The sequence below is a fragment of the Triticum aestivum genome, chromosome 3A, assembly GCF_018294505.1.
Source record: "Triticum aestivum cultivar Chinese Spring chromosome 3A, IWGSC CS RefSeq v2.1, whole genome shotgun sequence".
Lineage (NCBI taxonomy): Eukaryota > Viridiplantae > Streptophyta > Magnoliopsida > Poales > Poaceae > Triticum > Triticum aestivum.
In genome coordinates, this window is record NC_057800.1 from 348,445,739 (window position 1) to 348,451,800 (window position 6,062).

The window sequence follows — 6,062 nt, forward strand, 5'->3', positions numbered from 1 at the left end:
TGTGGCAGTGGCTATGACATTTGAAACACGGTGGCGCCGGATAGAAAGAATCAGTTGGGTCGAGTTTGCCTTTTGGTTTAGGTCATATGTGGATGTGGGAAGGTAGTTGAGGGTTTTGGAGCATATCACTAAGCACTTTGAGCAAGCAAGCCATTAAGCAACACCTCATCCCTCCTTGATAGTATTGGCTTTTCCTATAGACTCAATGTGATCTTGGATCACTAAAATATAAAATGTAGAGTCTTGATCTTGAAGCTTGAGCCAAACTTTTTGTCCTTAGAATTTTGAGGGATCCACTTTCCTCATCCATGCCATGCCATTCATTAAGCTTTTCCTGAGATATGAATCTTGGAATAATGTTAGCTCAATGAGCTATATGTTGTTAGGAATTACCAAAACCACCCAGGGATAGTTGCACTTTCAATCTCCCCCTTTTTGGTAATTGATAACAACATATAGATCAAAGCTTCGACAAATGATAATAAGAGTGAAAGATATTGTCGCTTTGAGAAGTATGTGAAAAGCAAGAGCTCCCCCTAAATTTGTGCATATCTTAAGATTTGCTTTGGACTGCAAATGCACAATGATTTAGGATCATGGGTTACTATTCCATGTCACATACATCTTGGTGGAGCGCTCTAAATGATAAGAATTAAATACATGCACTCATCACCAAGCAAAGTGAATGATCATATAAGGATAAGTAAGATAATATCATCTAACAAGCATAAGTGTAGCTTATGATCAACCACATGATCATCAATGTCTCACAGATAATAGCATAGTATCTCAAGCAATCAAAAGCAAACAAAGTTCAACCAAGAAGACAAGAGAGAACAAAAGCAAACTCTCTCTCTCGAAGCCTATGATCTATACATTTTTCTCCCCCTTTGGCAACAAGTTACCAAAAAGTTCATAGAAAATGCATAGCACTAAAATGTCTCTCAGGCTTGGTGTTCAGGTGGTGGTGTCCGGAGAACGCCAAGGACGAAGGCTTCAGTGGAAGTAGATGGAGCTGCTGGGGTAGGTGCTGGAGCTGGTTGCGCTGGAGCTGTAGCTGGTGCAGATGAAGTGACTCTAGTGTCTGGTACAGGCACTGCAGCAGATCTCTGAGCTCGAGGCACTCTGGCAAATGCATCAGTGGTTGTCTTGCCCTTCCTCTCCTGCATGTCATCCTGTAGCTGCTCCACAACAGACTGAATCTCAGTTACTTTGACATCTAAATCATATAATTTTTGTTCCATGATTCTTTCCAAGCTCTCCTGGTTTTGAGTTAGGGTGGCTAACCCCTTCTCAATCCTCAGAGATGATGCTATCAAGTAACCAAGCTGGTCCTGCTTGCTTTTCAAAAAGTACTCAGATGCCTCCTCTTGAGTTGGCATCTTGGCAGCCTTCTCCATCTTTGCCTTCTCCTTCTTTGCTTGTGCTTGCACTGAGGAGGGTTCATCTTCATTCATCACAACTTGGTTGTCCTCGAAGTCAGGATAGATAGGCAAGTGTTCCCTATCCAACAAGTATGTGCCTATGCCCATCTTTGAGTTTATCAACTCCTGGATCTGTGGGGCATATCCACAACTTCTTTTCTGGTCAGCTTCAGTCCTCTTGATAGTCTCAACTATAAGGCTCATGACATTGAACTTCTGTGGCACATCAAATATATGTAGCAAGTTAATTGCATGGCCTCTGATCATTCTGTGATCACCAGACTTGGGCAAGAGAGTGTGCCTAAGGATCCAATTGATTGTAGGCAGCCCTGACAGCAAGTGTTTTACTGACCCAAACTGGTGAGTCTCAAGATCATCTTCAGGAATCTCCTTGTACATATTTGCCATAGAGTTGTCATCCATCTTCTTCTTGGCATAGACATCCAAGTCATCTTCTTTTTCCTTAGGAGCATTGATCAGATTTGCCCATTCCTCGATAGTTGAGTGGTACCTTGTACCTTCAGACATCCATACTATCCTGCCATCTGGATAGAAGTGTGATGTGGAGTAGAATTGCATTATGAGCTCCTCATTCCACTTTGTGAGCTTCTTCCCAACAAAGTCTGCAACTCCGCAAGCACTGAAGCTGTCAAACGCACCAGGATAGTGTTCCTCATTTTCCTTGATATACTTCCAGTTGACCCACCTCATTTCACACACTATAGGCTTCTTGTCCAGCAGCACTGTCTCATAGAAATCCTGTTGTTCCTTTGTGTGGAAACTGTAATCAACAGCAGTCCTTCTCCTGGTAGCATATGGATCTGTCTCTCTCCATTTCCTCAGTCCTGAGTCTCTCCTGATCTTCATGTTTTCAGCAATAGGATGAGCATCATTGTGGTCTGGAATTTTTGGCTTCAATTTTCTTAGAACATGCTCTTCATCTTCTTCTTCAGCAACAGTCTCAGGCACTGGGGCCTTGTTCTTCTCAGCAGCTGGTATGTTTCTGGTATTTCTCTTTAGTGCAGTCTTGGGCTTGGAGGCAGCTTTGGGTGCTTCTTTGGGCTTTGATGATGCAGCCCCTATCCTAATAGCATCACCCATAAGCTTCTGTGCCTTGGGTGCTGGTGCAGCAACCTCTTCTTCCTCTTCTTCTTCCATCATGGAAGCCTTTCCAATCACTCTGGCCATGGTCTTCTTGACCCTTTCCTTCCTTTTCTTTCCTTCTGCAGCAGGCTCTTTGGGTTGAGATTCCAAAGATGCTTGAGAGGATGCTCTGGCCTTAGACATTGGTTGTCTTCCTACTGGCCTTTTGATCTTCATTCCTAGCTTAACTGCAGCTAAGTTGTACTCCTTCTTAACTACTTTCTTCTTTGATGTGGCCTCATCCTCAGTGGCCACATAGTCTTCATCCTCAGACTCTGAAGTTTTCTTCTTGCTTGCTCTAGTGGCAGCCTTTAGCAAATTGCTTGGGTGCTCCTGCTACCATCATCTGAACTGCTAGAGGGACTAGTGCCCTCACTCAGGTCAACCTGCTCCTCTGACCTGTTCTGGCTATCACTCTGGTCAGACATGTTGCGAACACTAACTGCAGACCCTGTGAATAGATATAGATGAGATAGAGTGGATGAGCATCACAAAATACAGAGGTTTTTGCAAAAGAATGAGTCAAAAACTTAGTTTTAGTTTTCCACAGAAAGCATTTTGGATCAACCAATTTGCAAACTCGGTGATACCGAAGCAGCTGTTGGAACCTAAACTAGTGAACTCGGTCAGACCGAGTCACAGTTCGGTGGCACCGAGACTGCTAGGGTTTCAAAAAGTCCTGAACTCGGTCACACCGATTTGCAATTCTCGGTCAGAACGAGAACCACATGTGCAATGGCCTTGGACGAATCGGTGGAACCGAGTTCTGCAACCCGGTGGGTCCGAGATGGTTTTGGCGGAAACCTAACCCTAAATTTTCGATTCAACTCTAATCTACGGAGTGTTTTGACTGGATAGAAGCGTTTCAATCATGGTAAGAATCATAATGAACACAGTGTGCTAGGAATCGGACGGGAATAGCACTGTGATGGAGTCCATACCCTAGTTTGGCGATGAACTCGCTACGGCGGCAACGGCGGGGAAGAATTCCGTTGACGGCGGCGGAGACCAGCGACAGGAGGCGGCTGGCAACGAGGAAGACGATCCGGAGACCCTGGAGGCAGAGCGAGCTATGCGTAGGTGAAGGGGTTTTGGAGAAATTTCCAAAATTTTGCCCGTGAGTATATATAGCCCGACCCTGTCGGTGTGACCGAGTGGAACAACTCGGTGGCACCGAGATGCATAACTGTTGACAGTTACAGCAACTCGGTGTGACCAAAAAGTTCAAATCAGTTGCACCGAGATTGAAAACCTAGATCGACTTAGTGATCTCGGTATGACCGAAATGGAGGAATCGATCAGACCGAAACACACAAAGAAGTTTTGGAAGTTTAAGTCTATGACGAATCGGGGACTCCGAGTGCTCCTCACATAGAGTAGTTCGAATCTGACTTGATCAATTTTTGTGATGTAGCATGAATAGAGTTTGAGACGAGGAAAGCATAGATAGCTAGAGAGGGTTCTTAGGCATTCTTGTCTATCCACTTGGCAAAAGAAAAGAAAACAAATCAATCAAAACAACAAGTGGATGTCCTCGAATGAGTAAAATATGCAATCAACATGCTCACACAATAAAATGGCAATTGAAATATGTGGCAAAGCATGCACAACCAATTCTAGCATCTATCAAACAATTTGCGATGACTAGGTCATCTACATATGAGTATATTGACTTAGGAGTCAAATGAGGACATTTGATCACAGGTCATACTCATCGTTTAAGCACAAGTGGGGTTACCACTTTTACATAAAGCATTGTTGTTTTCACACCATTAGAGTTGCTTTAGCTCAATTCTTAGAGTAAAGCTTCCCCTAGATGTGAGATCCCCCCTATGAGGGATGAACTAACCTTGGGTTTTGTCGATGATGACTTCATGTAGATGTTGAAGATGTGGATGCTCAATGTTGATGTAGATCATTTGGAGCTATCCATTGGAGTGAGTTGCACTTTCAATACCTACATGGGTTAGTCTCACAAGGAACAAACAAGGATATCCATAGACATAGAGTGATGCACACACAAGATGATGTCTATGAAAGTTTTTAGGTTACCTTGTCCCTTGTCTTACCAACAAGAGGGTTTGTGACTCCTTGAACTAGTGCAAGATGTGGAAGTTCATTGCACTTGTTCTTGCCAAGATGATTAGAGTGAAGTATGTTGGCGGAGTCACCCTCAAGAACTCTCTAGTTCTTCTTCTTCGGGATCCACACCATCTTGATGGGAATCCTCGGTGTTCTAGTTGTACTTGATGGAGTGGAACTTGAAGTAGTCTTGGGAACCCACTTGACCAAGGCCTTAGGAGCTTCTTCAAATGAATCAATTTCTTCTTGAAGCTTGTCCTTGCCTTTTTGCTTGTGGTCTTGTGGTGGAAGATCATCTTGAGCTTGTGTCCCTTTGAGAGAAGTAGGATCATACTTCTCTTGTTGAGGAACAAACTTCGTCTTGGGGTATTGATCTTCTTCCCACTCAACTCCATTGGCATTGAACTTTCGTTCAAACCAACACCTTGATTCTTCTGGTGCCTTCCTTGCTTGCGTACAATTTCCTCGAATTGCTTAGTTCCAGCAAGGCTCTTGTAAACACCTTTCTCTATAATTCCCTTCAATAAGCTATTTTCTTGCTCAAGTGTAACTTGGCTAAGAGAATCATTAGTGGAATCAAGAGAACTACTAGAAGCAACAATATTGGATTTAGCATGATTATTGTTACTACTAGAGGAAGAATCTTTCTTGTTCTTGTTACTAGACTTGACTTGAGGCATGTAAGTGGATAGGAGTAAACGCTTGGCAATGTAAGAAGAACTTTTCTTGCGAAGATCATCATTGATTTCTTTTAAGGACTCATGCTCTTGCTCAAGGTTGAGCTTTTCAAAGCGCAATTTCTCATGAGTCCTTAAAAGTTCTCGATGATCTCCTAAGATAGTTTCATGAGCTAACTTAAGAGTGTTTAGTTCTTTAGTTAGAGACTCAATCTTCTCCTTATCATTGTCATTCGTTTTATCTTGATTAGCATGATTAATTGACGTTTCATCATAGTATTCATCACTAGAGTTGTCAACAAGTAAATCATCATCACCTAACCAGTCATCTTCATCACTATTGAAATCAACATACTCAGGGTGTGATACCTTTGGGCCTTTAGCCATGAAGCATGTCCCAACTCCTTCATTTGGTGAGTCAAATATGTCGTAGGAGTTGGTTGTCACAAGTGCTAGACCGGCAACACCTTCATCTTGAGTATATTTGGAGTCGAAGTGATAGCTTCTCTTGGAGTGGTTGTCAGAGTCGGAGCCGGATACCCATTCACCAACATGATCTTGATGTCTTCGTTTTGTGTAGCTCCTTGATGACTTGTCCTTTCTTTCTGAATCCTTGCTTCTCCGTGAGGGTCTTCGTTCATAACGATCATCTCTACTCCTTCTTTCTCTAGATGGTGATTCTTCTCTTCTACTTCTTCTCTTGGGAGAATCTTCTCTTCTCTTGTAGGGGGCCGTA